The sequence below is a fragment of the Macaca mulatta genome, chromosome 9 (assembly GCF_049350105.2).
Source record: "Macaca mulatta isolate MMU2019108-1 chromosome 9, T2T-MMU8v2.0, whole genome shotgun sequence".
Classification (NCBI taxonomy): domain Eukaryota; kingdom Metazoa; phylum Chordata; class Mammalia; order Primates; family Cercopithecidae; genus Macaca; species Macaca mulatta.
The window spans coordinates 139548906-139571645 of record NC_133414.1 but is presented as its reverse complement, the minus strand read 5'-3'; positions in this window follow the sequence as shown (position 1 = coordinate 139571645).

The following is a 22740-nucleotide window of genomic DNA, read 5'->3' as shown; positions in this document are numbered from 1 at the left end:
CTGATGGAATCCTCACAGAAACTTACAAGGAACACATCCTGACCCTTTTAATATATCCATTTTGCAAATGAGGACACTGGTCTTTAAAGTGTTCAGTCATTGTCTTAAGACTACAGAGTAAATGGTTGGACCGGGCTTTTGACCTCTTTGTGTCTCTCAAGCCCAAGCACACTGTAAGCCTCACGCTTGTGTTGCTCTTTAAGGGCGAAGTCATGTCTTAACCTCGCTAGCCTCCAGGCACAGAGCCCAGTGCTTCTGCCTCAGTACAGATTCAGAAACAGGAATGCTGAGTGAATATAGCCTTCTGCTAAATTCTATAACGTTCTGGATTTCTTTTATTATTTCCTGTGATGTTGTCTATGTTCTCTTATCCACTAAATTTGCTATAAACTGGCAATGAGGTCAAAAGTCTTTGTTAGATTCTGGTTAAACATTTTTGGCAAGAATGCTTCAAAGGTAATACCGTGTGGGTCAGGATGTCAGACTACATTCCTATTAGTGATGCGAAGTCCGACCGCTTGGTTAAAGGGTGGCCCTGGAATCTCCCCCTGTAAAGGCTGGATTCCCCACTGTGAGTAGTCCTCAATCCACATGGGACACTTCGGCACTATGCAAATATTCTGTTCCCCAACATTTCAGAATGGTTTTATCATCGTTTAAGTCTCCTTGCTGATATCAGTTATTTCCTTGAGGACTGCAGAATGGTGATTTGCCACATTTATCATCATTTCTACATTTATTAGCCAGCATTCTTCTGAAAGAAGAGCTTGCTAGTATAAACTGGAGATAAAGATCATTTCTCAAAAAATGCAGTTTATGCTTTTCCCCCTTCAATTACCAACTTTCAGAGTAAAGAGTTAATGCAAAGCCACTGGAAAACTTACCGCCTCCACCAGCCACCTCTCAGGGTGCACCACTTGGGGACTCATGTATTTTTATGTATTCTATGAATCAGTCTTTTTTTTTTTATTTTTTGAAGTTCAGCTTGTCTCCCCCTATCTCATTTAACCAGTAGAGCCCCAGTCATTTTAATAAGACCCCTTTAGCCTTTGAGTATTTCCATGTTTTCCGGATAAAAATGATGTCCCAGTTTTACCATCCATCTTTCTTATCTGAAATCATTATTTTCTGCCCCAAGAATCCTGATTTCCTTTTAGGGGAAAACGATATTTAGAAACAAAGGTCTGGGTGTTAGATAGGTTTGTTGCTACTGAGGAGTCAGAGTCTCTAGGCTCTCTCAGGAGGCGAAGGTAGGATTTTATTTTTAAAAAGCATGAGTTCATATTGCTATTCCAATTCAAATTAAACATTATAGGGTTTTGTTTTTACGCTTTTAGACTTTATAGTTGTATTTCTTTTCTGGTACCATGAATATCTTAGTTTCTAATAGCATTAATGTATTTCCTATTTACTTTATCCTACAATGTAGATTAAACTTTCAAAATTACAATACCAATATAATTTCTACCCATGAAATCACTAAGAAACATTCAAACTTTCTTTCTTTGCTGTTCTTTTGGAGGTGATAACTCTTCCTGTGTGCTGACCATCTGGAGAGTGTATCCAAATGTAAGCAGCAGTAGCTCACTCCTGCAGATTTTTTTTTTAACCAACTCGATTTGTAGTTAGTTTCGTTGATTCTATTTGAATTTTCTTTTTAGATTTTCTCTTTTTTTGCCTTTTAGGATTACATTGTACTTTTTGAATAATAGGATTTGAATTGAATAAATCATTTTCAGGATTCAAGGCCATGACCGTATAAAAGGTATTCTTTGAGAATTCGCATTTCCTTCTCTACCAGGTCCACCTTAGTCCACTTTCCTGCCTCCGTGGGCAGCCACTTCCATTCATGCTTTTGTATTTGTGGAAGTTTATTTTCAAGGTAGCTTTTTAGAAAGGAGATAGTCTGGTCAAGGACAAATACAGCAGGTTTGCTGGCTTACACCACATTCCACTGCATAGCGTTCACGTAATTGTGTGTTCCTACCAGAAATATATAAAAGCCTATCTGTCCACAGACTTTCCAACAGAGTGTGTTTTTCAATGTCTGCATTTTTTAAATGACAGGTAAAAAATGACATTTCAGGGTAGTTTTAGTTATCTTTCTTTTTTATTGTTTATTTTATTTTATTTTATTTTGAGACAGAGTCTTGCTCTGTTGCCCAGGCTGGAGAGCAGTGGCGCCACCTTGGCTCACTGCAAGCTCTGCCTCCCGGGTTCACGCCATTCTCCTGCCTCAGCCTCCCGAGTAGCTGGGACTACAGGCGTCCGCCACTGCGCCTGGCTAATGTTTTGTATTTTTAGTAGAGACCGGGTTTCACCGTGTTAGCCAGGATGGTCTTAAGCTCCTGACCTTGTGACCCACCCACCTCAGCCTCCCAAAATGCTGGGATTACAGGTGTGAGCCACCGCACCCGGCCAGTTATCTTTCTCTTATCAGGACTGAGGCAGAGCCTATTTTTATACACCAAGTGGCCGTTTACCTTTCTTTTAATCTAAACTCTGTGTTTGGCATCTATTTTGGAAATCAGGTTTATGAATCTTTTATTCTTGTTGTTTTAGAGAACTTTTTATATGCTAAGATATTAACCATTTGCCTTGGGTTTAAGATGGAAATGCTTTCTCCCAGAAAACACAGAAGTAGAACGCAAAAATCACATGAATTTTGAACATAAAATATGAAATGTAAAGAGCTTTCTTTCTTAGGATCCTTGGAGTCGTGGCTTTTGAGGGCATTGGAGAGGTAGGGCTTTCTAATTTGGGCCTCATTGTCATAAATGATAATAATAGCTACCATTTATTGAACACTCCTCATGAGCCTGGTGCTAGGCTAAGCACTTTATGTTAAATTCTCACACCAACTCTATGAAGTAGGCAGTATGATTCCCCTTTTACCAGTGAGGGAACTGAGGCACACAGATAATTTAGGGCATATGTCCAAGGCCACCCAGTTAGCAGAGGATGACGATGGGATTTGAACCCCAGTTAATTTAACCCCTAAACTGAAGCCCTTAACATCTAGGCTATTTGCCTCCTACTTTTAAAGGGAAGCCGTAGATCAGAATGACCATTTTCCAATAAAAGTACTTGCCAGAGTCCGTCTGTATTCACGTAGCAGCAGCTTGTCCAAGCGTCATGGTGGAGAGGAGAAAAGGAATCACTCTCTGGGGAGGCAGAAACGTGGCCCCCGAGTTCAGAGGACAGCAAGCCGTCTTGAGAACTGAAACAAGGCCACGGTTCCCAGGTGATCTGCAGCTAAGGAGGATAAGGAGCTATGGGGCCTGCGGGTCCAGCTGTAGCTGTGATTCCCTAAGCAAGGTCTTCCCCACAGAAGCACGTTCAGAGGTGGGGCACCAGAGGATCCGGAAGAGGATGAGATTTTTGAGGCTTTTCTTTTGCCTCTGCACATTCTTTACTGGGCCTCTTAGGGATGAAAAGCCAGGCCATGGGGCCAACCAGCCTGGTCTGAATCCTGCTTCCCCACTCTGTGGCACTGGTTTTGTGCCTCTGACTTAATCCTGGGTATCTCTCCCCATTCATAACCAGCGGAAATAACACTGTAGCTTATGCTTCAATTGATATAAATTGCCTCACACTGCTACCTGAATCATAGCAATTGGCCAATAAAGGCTTCTCATTATGTTTTTTTAAACTTTGTTTTAATAAGTGAACTTTAAAATGTTGCGTAGACTAGAGCAGCCACTGAAACACAGCCACCCTTCCCGCCTGCCATTAGGCACAATATCCCTCCCCAGGCCCTGGAGGGTTCGAACAATGGCTCTTTCTCTTGACCGTTCACAGAGTGTCCACACCTGTTCTAGCCCTCACTTGTTACAGTCACCCAGGGCTGTGTGTGTGTTTTGTTTTGTTTATTCCTATTTTAAAAGTGATTTTCCCTCATCATGAAGGGTATGACTGGCAGACCCAGTTCTCCTGTTTCCAAAGCAAAGCTGACTCTAGATGGTTAAGATCCATATTCATATCACAAGATCATTTCCCAGGGTCTTATTTAGTGCTAGTCAGCGAGGCTCAGGGAAATGTACTTACGTTATCACATTTTATTCCATGTTGACAAAAATATGGAGGCAGGAAGCATTTTTGCCACTACACTGCAAGTTGGACTCCATTTTGATGAGAAAAACGAAGTCTCAGCAAAGCTGAGTGACTTGCCCAAGTGAAATAGCTAACAAGGGCAGGAGGTGTGATTTTAATCCTAGGTGGTCTAATCCCAAGTCTACTATTCTTTCTTCCTTTTTGCCATTTATTCATTTATTGATTCAATAGTTTAGTGAATAATTTTAAAGCAAGCAATGTTGCAGCCATCACTGCAATCATGAACTTGGCCAGTCACCCCCTTTCAACCCTAGACCCTTGCTTGCTCTAGGTCACCACTCTCTGATGTTCAAAGTAATCACATCCTTGGGATCCCTTATGTTTTTGTCACCTGCGTTATCTTCAGATATTCCATTTAACCTTGCCCATATTTTGAAACTTGATATGTTTTTTAAGTTTTGAATAATCCATATTGTTTTTCTTTCCCTAAAGTTTATATGGAGAAGAACCCAGGCTCTTTGACTTACAGTTTCCCATAGATTGGACTTTGCCGACTGCAAGATCCCAATGTGGTTCATCATGTTCCTGGGCCTCCGTATTTCCTGGAATTTGTCAGCTGGATCTCAAAGCTGGGTCACACTCAGGTTGGAACATTTTGGCAAGTCTGCAGGTTGTATTCTTTTATCAGGAGAAAAGAGGGTCTGATTTATGGTCTCTTTAAATGTTAGCAGCCATGTTGCTTAATGCCTGTATCCATTAATTCCCTGGGCGTTAAAGAACAGTGATGTTCTCATTCCATCATTTCATTTCATTCTATCATTTCATTTCACCGGAATAATTTTATTTATTTATTTAGTTTTTTTTTTTTTTTTTTGAGATGGAGTCTCTCTCTGTCACCCAGGCTAGAGTGCAGTGGCACGATCTCGGCCCACTGCAACCTCCGCTTCCCAGGTTCAAGCAACTCTCCTGCCTCAGCCTCCAGAGTAGCTGGGATTACAGGGGCCACCACGCCTGGCTAATTTTTTGTATTTTTAGTAGAGATGGAGTTTCACCATGTTGACCAGGATGGTCTCGATCTCCTGACCTTATGATTCGCCCGCCTGGGCCTCCCAAAGTGCTGGGATGACAGGCGTGAACCACTGCACCCGGCCTCACTGGAATAATTTCATAAAGAGATGCTTTCTTCTCCCACTGTTTGGTTATCAGTGGTATAGTTCTTAAAGAAAAGGTGAAGTAAATGCTTAATTCTTTTCTCTATTTTTTCCCAGCTTCCAAGATAACGAATTGGTTCCTGTCATTTTCCAAAGGTGACAAGTTAATTGTTTAAAAAGTCATTGCAAATTCATCGATGTAAACATATTTGTTGGAGTTCAATGCATTGCAATTCTTATTCATAACAAAGCCCTCTTGTTCCACATTTGGCCAGAGGAAGTAGTCTTATAAGCTTCCTTACTACATTAGTCTGTTTTCATAGTGCTGATAAAGACATACCTAAGACCTGGCAATTTACAAAAGAAAGACGTTTAATTTAACTTACGGTTCCACGTGGCTGAGGAAGCCTCAAATCATGGCTGAAGGCAAAGAGAAGCAAGTCGTGTCTTACATGGATGGCAGCAGGCAGAGAGAGAACTTGTGCAGGGGAATTCCTCTTTTAAAACCATCAGATCTCGTGAGACTTACTCACTATCACGAGAAAAGCACGAGAAAGACCCACCTCCATGATTCAGTTACCTCCCACTAGGTCCCTCCCACAACACATGGGAATTCAAGATGAGATTTGGGTGGGGACACAGCAAACCATATCACTTACTATCCAGTATTATGTGATATTCCAGATTCATCTTATACATCTCTTGCTCCAGACCTGGAATCAATTATTTCTGTAAGCTCTTGTTTCTTTTATTGGAATATGATATTTCAAGACCACAATCTGGGTTCTTACAATTTTCATTGCTACTGGATGTTCACAGTTACAATGGACAGAGTTGGGCTGTATCAATAGATGATTGATAGATAGATAGATAGATAGATAGATAGATAGATAGATAATAGATTTCTCACTCCCCACTCCAAGTAAAAATAAAATAATGTGTGAGTTCATACTGATATTTTAAAATTACATTCAAAGTTACAGGGTTTTGAACTCTATTACATTGAAATTCCCCCTGGCCTTTTTTTTACACTAAAAATGTTGGTCCTAAAGGACGCAGGAAATGGTAAAATTAGAATACCTATAATTACTCAATTGTTTCATCTTATTTACACATAGTAGAGTCAGATGGTAATTATTCTGCAGTGAAATGATCTACCCCTCAGCTACACCCCCTTGCTTAGATGGCAAGCATTCTAATACTGTCATCACCGGTTATGATTATTGAAAACATTTTAATTTTTTTATTTTGCTTATAGCCATTACACGCTATGATATTTCCCTTTCAGCTTTTATTGAGTCTTCATTACAAGGAAATATATATGTAACACACACTCCAGCCCTTAGGCTGAGACTCTAGGGTCATTTTGATTGCCTGAAGCGTGTTCTTTACTAGTTCCTTAGGAAGATCTCGCTCGAACAAGATTCCTTGAGTTTTTTACATTGGTAACCATTTATCTGTGCTCTTTATACTTGAAGATAAACTTTGTCAGATGTAAAATCCTGACTTATATTTTCATTTCTTAAATATCTTAAATGTGCTACTTCATTTTCTTCTGGCACAAAATGTTCTGAAAAAAATAATCATCTGTTAATAATCTATGTTTATTTTCCTTTTTAATTGTATTTTATTTTTTGGCTGAATAGCCAGAGGATTTTTCCTTTTTTAAAAAAAAAATAAGCCTAGTGATTTCACTGGAATATATCTTCTTATTGCTTGTTCTGTGTTGATATTCTCAGGCAAATAGTGTGCTGCTTTGGCAAGTAGTTTTATATATCTTTCTTTATTTTAAGAAAGTTTCCTTGCATTAGAGTTTGTATTATTTATTCTATGTCTTTCCTTTAGTTTTCTTCTTTAGGGACTACTCTTATCTGTTGGATCTTCTTTGTCTATCTTTAATCCTGTTGTGCATTATCTTCAATTTAAAAAAACATATTTTTATTCATTTCTTTTTTTTATTTTTTTATTTTTATTTTTATTTTTTGAGACGGAGTCTCGCTCTATCACCCAGGCTGGAGTGCAGTGGCATGATCTCCACTCACTGCAAGCTCCGCCGCCTCCTGGATTCACGCCATTCTCCTGCCTCAGCCTCCCTAGAAGCTGGGACTACAGGCGCCCGCCACCACACCCGGCTAATTTTTTTTTTTGTATTTTTAGTAGAGACGGGGTTTCACCGTGTTCGCCAGGATTGTCTCAATCTCCTGACCTCATGATCCGCCCACCTCGGCCTCCCAAAGTGCTGGGATTACAGGCGTGAGCCACCGCACCTGGCCTCTTTTTTTTTTTTTTATTTTTAATACTGTATTTTTCAACTAGTATTTTTTTTTTTTTTTTTTTTTTGAGATGGAGTCTCGCTCTGTTGCCCAGGCTGGAGTGCACTAGTACAATCTTGGCTCACTGCAACCTCTGCCTCCAGGGTTCAAGCGATTCTCCTGCCTCAGCCTCCTGAGTAGCTGGGACTACAGGCATACACCACCACATCCAGCTAGTTTTTTTTTGTATTTTTAGTAGGGACAGTGTTTCACCATATTGGTCAGGCTGGTCTTGAACTCCTGACCTCAAATCATCCACCTACCTTGGCCTCCCAAAGTGCTAGGATTACAGGCGTGAGCCACTGTGCCTGGCCTTCACCTACTATTTTTAATAAGACATTATTTGTTTGCTTATTTACTCTTGCATTCCTTCTAGTTTAATCCTAATTTCTAATTACGTTTTAAAGTTTATTTCCAATTGTTTCTTGAGTTCTGTTACCTGATTCTGAGTTTTTCCAATTCTGATTTATGTTGTTCTTTTGTGTCATGTGTTGTTTTCTCAATGTCTTAGCACATTTTGAAAGGGTTTGGCTTTTTGGAATGCTTTCATTGTGGGGATGTTACTCTGTTCCATAATCTAATTTTCCTTAGTGTACCTTGGCCTGGGATTTGATCTTGATAGTAATCTGTTGTCATTCTTTACATGAAATTAGTTTTTCTGAACTTCTAGAAGGTGGCTTGTTCCGATACAGCTTTTCTAACTTCTGCTGTTTTCATATGGTGTACAAATACGACTGCTTACTTTTTGATATTTCATGGCTCTGTTTCCTCCACTTCTACAATTTTATCTCACTTTCCATTTCTATTATCCCTGGGGCTCTTTCCTGCTCAATTTTGATTGCACTTCTAACAGCATATTCTCAATTTAAAGCTCTGTCCTAGAGGTTCCTAAGAGTCAGTTTCAAGATTCATCAGGGCTAGATAGCCTCAGATTCTTCTTAATCCCTGTCTCTTGTCATTGCTCATTATTGGAACAAGCCAAATCTCTCCACATTTCAACCACTGTTCTCAGATTGTCACGCTGTGCTTACCCATGAATATCTGCTGACCATCTTGGGGACCCCCTGTTCTCAAGTCTTTCTTCCCCTTTCTCCCATACTGACTCCAAAAGTCTGGCAACCACTGGAGATTGTTTCCCATTTGCTTGCATTTTTGAAATTGCAGGAATACCTTGCTAGCTAGTTTTCCTGTAAATTTTGTCCATGGGTTTTGATTTGCTATGTAGTTGCTCTGTTTTTATGTGGAGATTCTACAAAATTCAAAAACTATGTCCCCTGACAGCTTCTTTGAATTGTATTCTTTTGGGAAAAAAAGGAAATTATAAATTATTTAAAATGCATAAAAATGTAGAGAATAAGATAACAAATATTGTACAATCACCATCCCGCTTAAGAAGTAAAAGCATCACAAATACAGTAGAAGCCTGCCGGGGATCCCTCTTCAGTCACTTTCCATAGCACACCATACCAATCCTCACCACTCCCCAGACGCAGCCAGTCATTAATAAACAAGTCGTGGTATATTCACGGAATGGAATATACAGCCATGAGAAGGAATTGCTTAAACCACAGGTATCAACCTAGATAGACTTCAAGAACTCCATGCTCTTTCCACAGTCAAATGCACATGACTATCTTAATTGAGCAATATGTAGCTGCTTTTATATCTCATTCACTGAAAGTTCTGTCTGTCTGTGTGGGAAGCTGATGACCTTACCAGTGACCAGAAATTTCCACCAGGGAGTCCTTCCAGTGCCAGCTAATTCTTCAGTAGGCATTTTTCCCATTTGAAACACAGACTTTTCTTACACTTCACGGTTTGTAATTTTCACAGGTTAATATGCTTTGCACCAAGAAAAAACATAATTACTTTGCACTAAGCTGTAAGGAGCTATACCAACTCAAGAACATAATTATTGCTGTGTTGTGAGCACAGTGGAGTTGATTCTTATTTGTAATCCTGAGTTATTATGCTGCAAGTCTGCAAAATTATTTAGACAGAAATAATTATACCCAATGTAGTCAGATTCAGAGAATCACAGATTGCAGTAAATTAGGAAGCCTGATCCTAAATATATATATTATGTTATCTTGTTTTCGCTCTCTCTTTCCCTGAGTCATTTATCCCTTTCCTTGCAAGTTTTTGATTCACTTAACTGCTTGTCTTTGAAGGTTTTTTTTCTCTTTTCCTAGCATCTTTTAATAAGATGCAAATGATGAGCATACAGGAAGCCAGTCCATCCTCGGCTGCCTGTCTTTTATGAGCGTATGTGATTGTGTAGTTCCTCACCCACGCCCTGGACATCTACCCCCTACTCAGTCAAGCTTAGAGACTCACATAAAAAGTAATTATCAAACAACTTCTAACATGGGCAAGCTCCACTCAGCATAAACCTTTAAGAGTTTGCAGGCCATGTGATGCAATGGCAAGACCACTGGGCTTGGCCTATTCCGAAAACCTGCGTGCTTGTTCCATCACTTGCAGCTGGGCTAACTTGTGCACATGCTTTTACTTTTCTGAACACAACTTTCTTTATCTGTAAAATGTAGTTGACAAGATCAGCCCTACCTAATTCAGAGTGCATACTGTGTACTTTGTAAGGTATTGAATATGATTAAGGAAATTGACAAGCAAGACTTTTTTCCGGGATGACCTCAAAAGTCAGCAAAAGGCAACCAAATCGACGTGCATTTGAACAGGGTTTTATTTAACTCGATTTTTCTCAATGCTGGCTGCTCTAGAATCTTCTAAGAAAGCTCTAAAAGATGAACAATGCCTTGGCTTCACCGCAGGGATTCTGACTTAAGTGGTTTGGAAAGAGGGCAAAGTACTGTTTTTAAAAAGCTGCTGCAGGTGGTTGTAATGTGCACTCAAGACCGAGATGCTTTGACTGCTTGGCTCAGCTCTAAGGTGATCTAACATTTTACCTTGCAGTGATTTAATCCTCTTTAAAAGTATTGCTGACCCTGCTGCTGGCTTTGAATAATTATAAATTTGTGCTTCCCAAATACAGCTCTGCTCAGAATCATCCCAAAAGGTATTTCAAAGTGGAGATTTCTACAAAAGCCTAGGTCTGCTGAATCAGAATCTCTAGGAGCAAAGACCAGGAATCTGAGTCTTTTTAATAAGCAGCACAGCTATAAATGATTATCTAAATGCCAGCAGGGCTTGTTTTGCTATTCATGGAGGGATTGTTTATCAAGAAAAAAAAATGAGCTCGGAGCTAGGTTTCTCCTTTGAAAACCAAACAATGTAGATGAAATTGAGTGGGCTATCTGAGTTCATGCTAAGTCATTTTATATCTCATTTTCTTCCAAGAATCTTTCCTTATTTAATGTGGCTTTATTGAACACCTGAGTACCTACACGGTGCAGACACCTTACAGGTCCTTGCTAGAAAATATCAGTAAATCAGGTATGACCTTTTCCTCATAGGAGCCTGATGGAGAATTAGTGATCAAAGAACACTGGAAATATTCTTGCATTTTTTTTTTCGTTTGGGGGATTTTCAGAAGAAATAAACACATAAAACATTTTTAATTTCTTGAAAATGCATATTGTTTGGTGCTTCCATATATCTCTAGTTCTGAGCAGTGTGGAGTCACTTTTCTAGCCATGATGAGCTTAAAGCATCCACCTCACTGAATTTCAAAGAAGGCCGCTTCCTGTCATCTAATCTGCACATCCAAAGGCGGAAGTGCATGATTACTGTGTGGGTGCCGTCTACCTCTGCTCTCCTGAGAGTTATGGAGGAAATGTTTTCATCAACACTCCTTTTGCAAATGCTCCAGCTGCACGAAGGGTTGACTTACGTCCATCCTTTCAAGTCATCTTCTAAAGAGCCAAGATCGCAAGGAACGAGGGAAGGAAAATTTTACTTTACAGAAAGTGTTTTAGTAAATGAGAATCTGTAACAAGCTTTTAAATATCAAATCTGATCTTCCCTTGCAATATAACATGGGAAAAACTTGTGGTATTTGCAAAGGGGTTACGAGATTACAGCAAGGCCATTGCTGTCATTCATGAGATGCCCAAGTCCTTTTTAAGAACAAGCTTATGTGACCAGGTGTTAAAAGCAGTCCCGTCCACTGCTCTCTCCCAAAGTTTGGATTTTAATGAATCTCAGCTATCTAAGACTGAGCTAATGGCCCAAAAGATAATCATTCATTCATTCATTCAACAAATGTGTGTCCTGTATGCCAGCCCTCATTAGAGGCTGTAGCAGAGGGTTGCATTCACTCAGCATTCCTGCTTCTGAATGCGTACTGAGGCAGAAGTGTTGGGCCCTGTGCTAGGAGTCTCCAGAAGTTAACACGTGAGTTCACCCTCCAAGGGAGACACAGGTGTAAGGCTTATAGTGTGCTTGGGTTTGGCAGACAGAAAAAGGTTAAAATCCTGGTCTAGCCGTTTACTCTGTAGCCTTAAGAAAGTGACTGATCACTTTAAAGATCAGTGCCCTCATTTGCAAAATGAATATAATAAAAGTGTCAGGGTGTCTTCCTCATAAGGTGCTGTGAGGATTCCACAAGGCTGTGTATGTAATGTGTATAGCACAGCATCAGGCTCAAGGTGAATGTTCCATAAATGTAGCTTCTTCGTTCTGATCTTTTTATAGGAACCTGAAAGCCACAGAGTCTCTGGAGAATGGTCAGTATCCCCAGGCGATCACAGTTCAGGTGACAAATAGGTTTCATCACTCCTGCCAACTCCAGCTGAGTGACAGGACATTCCAGGAGAACTGTTCAAAGAAAAAACCATTTTTGAATATTGTGTCGAGGTTGACATTTGATGTCTCAGAAAAGGAATTGCTTAAAACCTGAGTCTAGTGGACCAGAGAAGTTGTTTCCTGTGGTTTCTTCAGACTGTCTGATTTCCCAAGTAGATTTGGAACAGAAGTATATGGCAAGCTCTAGAAACTTCAGCCATCTAGGAAAGCATCCTACCTCTTTTTCCTCCCAATTGTCATTCTCCCTTTGTAGGTGCTTGATTTGATGGAGATAATGATAGGCGAATGGAATCAATTATAAGTTTCTCGTGTTGAGATTCCCGTGTGAACAATGAGTTCTCATGTTAGTACAAGAACCACAAGGTAGCAACAGACCCTGTCCCCACTGCCATCTTCTCTGGGAGTGTTTCTTGGTACATCTGTCAGGCAGGTGATGGGAGCAGGTAGGAAAAGGAGTTCAGCCTTCCAAGGTTTGCCTGTGGTTCTCTCTCTAAGTTGCCATTAACTGAGACCCATGAGGGAGGGCTCAGGGGATGTACCGCTGAGTATTTAGCAGTCCCTCCCAAGTATCCTCATGCCAAGTTTAAGGAAACATAGACTGACCTGTGACCAGCGTCTCCCTATTTAACTCCTAACTAGTCAGTTACGTCAGCTATGGCAGAGCATTACAAAGTCAGAGGGTCCAAAGTTATGCATTTTAAACACACATTTAAAAATTCAAACAGTACAAAAAGTACTCCATAAAACATGTCTTCTAGCCCAGACTCCAAGTTCTAGAGGAAGCCATTGTTAGCAGTTCGTTTTGTAGACCTCCAATATTGTCTATGGAGATACAAAAACAGGTTCAGACTATATACATACATGCTCTTTTTTTTTTTTTTTTGAGACAGAATCTCACTCTATTACCCAGGTGGAGTGCACTGGTAAGATCTCAGCTCACTGCAACCTCCACCTCCCAGGCTCAAACAATTCTTCCCACCTCAGCCTCTCCAGTAGCTGGGACTATAAGTGCACACCACCATGCCCGGCTAATTTTTGTAATTTTTGTAGAGACAGGGTTTCACCATGTTGCCCAGGTGGGCCTCAAACTCCTGAATTCAAGCAATCCTCCTGCGTCAGCCTCCCAAAGTGCTGGGATTACAAACATGAACCACCACCGTGCTCAGCCCATGCTCATCTACGTTTTACACAAATAGTAGCATATCACACATCTCAAACTCTTGACCTTGCTTTAAAAATACTTTGTATTGTGAAATATAACACACATACAGAAAAATACATAAAACATAAACTTACAGTCTAAAGAATTATAATAAAACAAACATCCATGTAACCACCACCCATATCAAGAAATAGCATATATTCAGGAGGCTGAGGTGGGAAGGTTGCTTGAGCCTAGGAGTTTGAGACTAGCCTGGGCAACATAGCAAGATCCTGTAAAAGAAAGAAAGAAAAAAGAGAGGCAGGGAGGGAGGGAGGCAGGAAGGGAGGTAGGAAGGCAGGCAGGCAAAAAGGAAGACCAGTGTCTCAGAAGCACTCTTCCTAGGAAAGGTAAACATTATTATGATCAATTTTATGATAGTCACTAACTTGCTTTTCTTATGATTTTGTGGCATAAGAATGCATTCCTAACACCATGGTTTAGTTTTTTGGGTTTGTTTTTTGTTTTTTGTTTTTGAGACGGAGTCTCGCTCTGTCACCCAGACTGGAGTGCAGTGGTGCGATCTCGGCTCACTGCAAGCTCCACCTCCTGGGTTCACATCATTCTCCTGCCTCAGCCTCCTGAGTAGCTGGGGCTACAGGTGTGAGCCACCACATCTGGCTATATATATATATATATATATATATATATATACACACACACACACACACACATATATATATATATATTTTTTTTTTTAGTACAGACGGGGTTTCACCGTGTTCACCAGGATGATCTCGATCTCCTGATTTCATGATCCACCCACCTTGGCCTCCCAAAGTGCTGGGATTACAGGCATGAGTCACCATGCCCGGCCCATTGTTTAGTTTTGACAGCTTTTTTACTTCTTGTCTGTGGACAAACACAGTATCTAACATTTTGTATGTGGCTTCATTTTTCCACATGACATCTGTGAGGTTCATTCATGTTACTCTCTATAGTTGGAATGCATTCATCCACGTTGCTGTACATTCCATTGTATGACCATATAAAAGTCATTTATCCCTTCTATTATGATAGGCATTTGGTTGACTTCAGTTCCTGGTATTGGTTGACTTCAGTTCCTGGTATTGTGAGTAATGCTGCCACAAATATGCATCCCTGCTGGGCACCTACCCAGGAGTGGAACTGTGGAACTGACAGCACATGATGTAAAGTCGTTTCCAAGGTGCCTGCACCAATTTCCCCTCCCACTAGCCATGCACAAGAGGCCTCATTGCCCCCACATTCTCACCAGCATTTAATATTGTCTATCTTCTTAATTGTAGCTACTCTGTTGGTATTAGGGGTTTTAATCTGCATTTCCGTGATTAATAGTGAAGCTGAGCTTTCCACATTTTATATCATTGGTCATTCCACTTTCCATTCCTGTGAATGGCTTGTTCATGTTTCTTATCTATTATCTGCTGGGTTGTCTGTCTTTTTGTAGTGATTTACAGAGTTTTTAAAAATATTTTGATTATCTCCTCTTTGTCAGTTTTATGGGTTGCAAATATCTTTTCCTACTTTTTTCACTTAATAATGTATTATATTGTAAATAGGTTATATCAGGACACATAGAATGGTCTATTTTTTTAAAGGACTCATACGTTGAAGCATTTATGTTTTCTTCTAGTCATTTGCTATTTAAAAAGATAACTATTGGAATATAAATTACATACCACACAATTCATCAATTTAAAGTGTGTAATTTGATGTCTTCTAGGATATTCACAGGATTGTACAGACAGCCACAACATAATTTTAGAACATTTTTGTTCCCCCACAGTAACTCCATGCTCATCACTACGCAATCCCCCTGCTCCCTTGACTTCCCCTTCCATCCCTAAGCAATTGCTAATCTACTTTCTGTATTTATAGATTTGCCTATTCTAAAAACTTTATATAAATGGAATGAGAAAAATATATGGCCTTTTGTGACTGGTTTATTCCCCTTAGCATGTTTTTAAGGGTCATCCATGTTGTAGCATGTACCAGTACTTCATTCCTTTTTATGGTTGATTAATAGTTTATTGTATGGATAACCCACATTGTGTCTATCCATTCATCAAATGAGAGACCTTTGGTCCAGCCAATTACTAGTCAAACAGAGCTACAGGGAACATAGCAGTCTGTGCACATGTGCCATTTTATCTTTAAAATAATGGTATAGCATTGGAATGTCAAATTCAAAGGTTACATGCATTCTGACTTTTAACAATGTGGCCAAATTACCATCTACTAGTTTCCAGAGGAATGTAATATCACGGCAATAATAGCAAGTATAACAGGCTGAACTGTGTCCCTCCAAATTCATGTATTGAAGTCCTAACCCCCCATAGCTCAGAATGGGACTGGATTTGGAGCCAATGTCTTTAAAGAGGTAATTAAGGTACAGTGAGGTCATATGGACGGGCCCTAATCCAACATGGCGGATGCCTTTATAAGAAGAGGCGATTGAGAAGCAGACAACACAGACCGAGGTGTGACCGTGTGAGGACATAGCAAGAAAGCAGCCATCTATAAATCAGAACTGCAAGAAAACGTATTTCTGCTGTTTAAGCTACTCGGTCTGTGGCACTTTGTTATGGCAGCCCCAGCAAACTAACACTGGGGGCATCTTCGTCATAACTTAACTGGAATGCTTCTCGTATTTTCCCCACTCACCGGATGCTAGCTTTTGGTTTTACACTGTAGAAAGATTTCCACGATGTCTTAGTTTATTAAGAAGTATTTATAGTGTAAAAATGGGATGTGAACTTTTTCATGTATGTACTTTGCCATCCATGGAGAAGTTCATTTGTTCATTCTTCTTTGATTAATTAATATCTTGCATTATGTTAGTGGATTTGCTATGTCATGTTATCTACAAATTCTTGGGAAAAAACACACTTGATAGTAGTAGATTTCAGTTTTTGTAATAAGTTACTGGAATCTATTGCTAATATTTAATTTCAAATTACTGTATCAATATTTATAAGTGAAATTGCCCTAGTCTTCTGTCATATCTTTGATATGTCATGTTATCCATACATCCTTGGGAAAAACACATTTTATATTAGATTTCAGTTTGTGTAATAAGTTGCTGGAATCTGTTGCTAATATTTAATTTCAAATTACTGTATCAATATTTTTAAGTGAAATTGCCCTAGCCATCTGTATTGTTTTGTTTTGCTGTGTTTGACAAGTTTTATTTTCCATGTTACTCTGGCTTTAATAAAGAAGTTAGATTATGTGTATTTTGAAGTTTTGACAAAATTTGCCTCTGAGACTTCTTGATAATTCTATTTCTTTCCTGGAAATTCATCGACTTTGATGTTCTGTATCTTTGTTTTCTATTGCTGCTGTAACAAATTATCGCAATTTCACAGCTTAAAACAGAGCCCATTTATGATCCAACAGTTCTGTAGACCACATTTCTGGTGGACTCAACTGGGTCGTCTTCTTAGGGTTATGCCAAGCAGAAATCCAAGTGTCAGCCAGGTAGGCACTTGTCTGAAGGCTCTGGGAAATAATCTGCTTAAAACCTCATTCAGTTCATTGGTAGAGCTCAATCCCTTGTGGCTGTAGGACTGACGGCCCCATGTCCTCGTTCAGTTCATTGGCAGATCTCAATCCCTTGTGGCTGTAGGACTGACGGCCCCACGTCCTCATTCAGTTCATTGGCAGAGCTCAATCCCTTGTGGCTGTAGGACTGACGGCCCCACGTCCTCGTTCAGTTCATTGGCAGAGCTCAATCCCTTGTGGCTGTAGGACTGATGGCCCCACGTCCTTGCTGCCTGACAGGGCTCTCTACTCTCTGCTCCTAGAGGCCACCTGCATCTGTTCGTGGGTGGCCCCTTCCATCTCCACACCCACAATGGTGCACTGAGTTCTTGCACTTCAAATCTTTCTGACTTCCTTCTACCACCAGCTGGAGAAGGCGCTCTGCTTTTAAGGGTTAATGTGATTAGATGACCCAAAAGCTCCTATTTTAAGGTCAAATGTGACATACAAGAAGACATCATGGTGGGAATAATATTTCATCATATTTACAAATATTTACATCATATTTACAAATATTTCATCATAAATACAAATTCCAGGGATTAGAGTGGAATATCTTTGGTAGGCGTGGGGGAGTATTTGAATATGTGACCACAGTCTTCTAGGGCTAATGCTGGTAATTTTATGCTTTCCAACTGGAAATCCATTCCATCCAGGTATTTAAGATTTATGCATAGTGTTGAAGTATACTTTCATAACAATTATTTTAATCACCTTGTATTTGCTTTTAATTTTTCACTTCCATTTCTGATTTTTTATATTTATGTGTTGTCCTTTTTTCTTAACTATTCTAGCTAGGGTTTCTCTCCCCCACTGCAAAGAATCATCTCTTAAAGGTAATTGATTAGTTTTCGCCAGGAGCGGTGGCACCCCAGCACTTTGGGAAGCCAAGGTGGGCAGATCACGAGGTCAGGAGATCGAGACCGTCCTGGCCAACATGGTGAAACCCCGTCTCTACTGAAAATACAAAAATTATCTGGGCGTGGTGTCACCTGCCTGTAATCCCAGCTACTCAGGAAGCTGAGGTTGGAGAATAGCTTGAACCAGGGAGCTGGAGGTTGCAGTGAGCCGAGATTGCGCCACTGCACTGCAGCCTGGCAACAGAGCGGGATTCCGTCTCAAAAAAAAAAAAAAAAAAAAAGTTAATTGATTAGTTTTCTGTTTCTATATTTCCAATACATTAATTCCCCCTTTTAACTTTATTATTTCATCTTGCTTTCATTTGTCTTCATTATTGTTTGCTTTTATGCTGCATTATTTAAATGATACATTTATTTTCAGCTATTCTTATTTGGTAACAGGTATTTAAAGCTATAAAACTTTTCTTTATCCTTTAGCTACTTTTGTAGTTTGGGTACATAATTCTTTACTTATTATAATTTTCTAGATAACTTTGGTTATCTCCTTTTCAATGTGTGTTTAAAAGAGTTTTTCAGATTTCCAGGTGATAAGAAATGTTCGATTATTAATGGATAGTTTTATTTCATTTTGATTAGAATATACATTCTGTATAATTTCTACTTTTTTGGAATTTTAGTTATATTGCACTTTAATTCCTTTAGGAGTTGCCTATAATTTTAACATACTTAAACCTTTTCTTCATTTATCATCTTTACTTGATTTATTATCTTTGAAAGCATCAGTTGTCTCCTCCCACCTCCTCTGCACTCTTGACCTCCCAATATTTATACTTAAGTTGATTCTACATTTCAAGGTTTACAGTATTTTTTCTGTTCTGTATACATAATTATCATATTTAAATAGATTGAATGCTCACCGCCAATCCTTTCACCCCAACTTTTTCATTTTGCTGGATGTTTTCAATCATGTAATGGTATAAATAAGGGATCAAGTATGCCCTGTGCTCTTGTCTTGCTAAATAAGTGACTTGATTTTTATTCCCCTTTGTCTGATATTTATACAATTTACGTCTTGTCTTTACATCTCAAACTCTCTCTCTCTCAAGTTTTCACTCTGTACTAGTTTTTCTTGTTGCTCTTCCCGAGTTCATATTCAGTCATTCCACGCTCACAGGAAAGTTTTCTTCTGCTGTATCCTTGAACATGTTTTCAGTTCCATGTGGCCTTTTCTCTTCTCCAAGAACACCAGATTTGTGCAGTTTGTGGTTCCTTTGTCTGTCTTCCAGGTATAACATTTCTCTATAATCCTTCACACTCTGCTTTTTTCTATCTTATGTCCTCGAGTTTCTTTTTCATGTCCCTGACTGCAATTTTAACAATGTCAGTCTCCTTTTTACTGGTTCTAATTTGGCATTCATATCTGTAAATGACTTGCTTTTTCTCTTTCATTTTGTTCCCAAGCTCTTCACCACCTTCTGTTGTCTTATCATCTACCTTTGAGTTTTTATAGCTCACTTATGTGTGCCTGTTTCAATGTGACCGCACCGTCTTTTATTTATTTGCTATCACAGAGAAGTGTCTGTTTACTAGTACGTGTTGTTTCAGGTCATAATTCTTTCATTTGTGTATTTCGGTCCTACATTTGATTTTTATCAAATGTTCTTTTGCAGTTTTACTTCTGAGACCCATACAGATTCCTTTTTGGTGCTTCTCATCATTGAATGAGTGTTTTCAAGCCAGGCATTTGCCCAGGTACAGCACAGGGGGTGTGCCAGGACAGTGAGTTTGGATGAGGACTGAAGAATATTGATTGTCCTATTGCTGGGCAATCTACCCTAGAGAGCCATCTCTGCTTTGAGCAAGCAGGGGCTTGCCTGGCTCACAAAGGAGCCCCGTATGTAAAGGCCCTTCTGGCACAAACTTAATGTTTTTATCTTTTCTGCTGCCTGAGATCAAGAGTTGCAGACCTGATCACCACCAGCTGTCTTTCTTTCACTCTGACACTCATACAAGAAGCATCTTGCAAAGACACTGTGTCTTCTAGGGTCCTCATTCAGCACTGTGTCAACTGAAACTCTGCAATATCACCACATGATCAAGGATGTTCCACCAGAACCCATCACTCCAAGCAAGGTATTTCCCGCTTGGCCACTTGATATCACAGAGCTCAGCTTACTGCTTAATATCTGCAGAGTCCACACCCTTTCTTGGCCTCTACACTGCATTCTCCTGCTGCTGAATTCGGGAGCACACAGGTGTGTATCCCCCCCAAGTAATGTTTACATCCTGGCAAAGGGAAAGGTCTCTCTCTGGAAAGCGATTCATTTTACGATAAACCAAGACAACATGTCCCAGAACGTTGTTTTAAAGCCCAGAATTAACAGGTGAAGCTCTAAGTGCAGACACATAAAGTGGAACCTGGATGTTCGCCAATGTTTGCCATTGATGAGAAATTGAGTAGGAGAATTAGCATTTTATGTTCTTCCTGAGTTGTTACCTCTTTTACTTTCTGTGAGCCAGGAAAATTGGGCCATACCATCTAATAAAAATTCTGCCATCTGCATGTCTGCCCGTGCAGTTACTTTGAAACAAAAGAACCCTGATAGGAAAGCTCAGCTGTGATGAGAATATGTTTGATTTCAATCTCCCCAAAGTTAATTGGGGAACTTTCCTGACACAGAGCATAATGAAGGTGGAAATGACGAATATGGTAAATGATTACATGTCAGAGGCATTTTCAGGAATGCTTAATGTCTAGATTTGTTTCCAACTAATGACCAAGATGGTATTAGGAAATTAACAAGAGCTAGACACCGGGGTCAGGCTACTCACTGTGATGAAGCTGATGTAGTGTGGAAATCACAAAATAGCTATTGGCAAGAATTTGAAAGAGTGACTCCAGCAGGCATGAAGGATGCCGGCGGAACACACGTAAGTCAGGGAGTTCAGATTCTGCGAGCCATTTTCACAGACAGAAATAGAACAAACAGAGAAGCAGTGGCTTCTCCAGGAGGCCGTGATTTGTTTACCCAAACAGCAAAACGAACGCTGTCATATGAAAATTAAGGGCTGGTTATGGAAAAGATCGTGCAAGAAATTGAATAAATTGGAGCAACAAAAAATGGCCACCTTCACTGTGAAATAGTATTGGAATATCTGATTTCAGTGAAATATCTGAAGTCAGAGGAAAACCACTTCCGTTTTGGAATGTGATGGAGATAGATTGGACCACTGATTCTGCTCCTTCGCCGTCTGTGATGGGATTCCGTGCCTCTGCACCCCTGCCAGGTTACTCTGCAGCCCCTCCCCTGCCAGCAGACTGTTCTTCTCCAGTTAGGTTGGCCTTGGCCGTGTGACTTGCCTTGCTCAATGGAAAGTTGTGAATGGGACCTGAGCGGAGGCCTTACCGGCACAGTACACTTGAATCAACCCCTTGTACTCTTGCCTCTTGCTATGAGAAAGCTATGCCCCGAGTAACAGGGGTCAAAGAAGCAACATGTGAAGAGGACAGGTGCCAAACCCTCAGCCACAGTGCCAATCTGCCACTGACAGAGCTGCCCACCCAAGCCTCAGTTCAAATGAAACTAAATAAACTAAATAAAACTCAAGTCTCTGACACCAAGTCTAAGGTGATTTGCCTTTTTCAATGGTTTTCTTTTCATAAAAATTCAAAATCCCAATTTTACAAAAATTTAGGAGTCGTGAGTTCTATCTGTATTCTCAGCACATTTTTAAAATTTTAGATTCAGAGGCTACATGCACTGATTTGTTACCTGGATATACATCATAACAGTGAGGTTCGAGCTTCTAGTGTACCTGCCACATGAATGGCGAACATTGTACCCAGCAGGTAATTTTTTCTAACCCTCAGGCCCCTCCCATCCTCCTTCCTTTTGAAGTCCCCAGTGTCACTTTTTAAAATTGAGGTAAAATACACATAACTTAAAATTTACCATCTTAATCCTTTTAAATGTCCAATTCATTGCCATTGAGTACATTTACATTGTGGTGAAGCCGTCACCACCATCCACCCAGAACTCTTTAATCTTGCCAAATGAAAACTCTGTACCCATTTAACAACGGTTCCCCTCTCTTCGCCTCCTCCAGCCCCTCCTGACCACCATTCTATTTTCTATGTCTGTGAATTTGACTATGCTAGGTTACTCATAGAAGTGGAATCATGCAGCATCTGTTTTTTGTGACCATTTTATTTCACTTAGCACAATGTCATTAAGGTTCATCCGTGGTGTAGCATGTGTCAGAAATACTTTTTTTTAAGGCTTCCTAATATTCTCCTGCATGAATACTCCACGTTTTGCTTATCCATTCCCTCACTGATGGACACCTAGGTGACTTCCACCTTTTGGCTATTGGTTGCTTTCCGGCTACTATGAATCATGCTGCTATGAACACAAATGTATAGATACCTGTTCGAGTCCCTGTTTGATTCGTTTGGGCATCTACCCAAATGAAATTGCTGGATCATATGATAATTCTATTTTTAATTTTTTGAGGAACATCCATACTGTTTTGCATATTTCAAGGTTTTTTTTTTTTTTTAAACTCTTCACTTCTGGAGGAAAAAACACTCATACAGAACACAGGCCTGGCCCTGCATATTTTTAAACGAGGAAACTCAGTCTTTAGAGGGAATGGGGAATGCACACAAGCTTACACAGCAAAGCTCTATGTTATGGTAGATAGCTTTGTTTATTCCAGTTTTGCTAGAAAGCTTTCAAAATTCAACTCAGAAGATGCTCTCTCTGAGAAGCCTCTCTTCATGCTCCAAAAAGGAACGACCTGCCTCGGGCCCATGGCCCCATCGACACTGTGCACTCGTCTATTTTTTTCAGATGTCTGTCTCCCCTCCTAACTGAAAGCCCTTGGGAGGCATAATCCCTCAGTGCTTAATT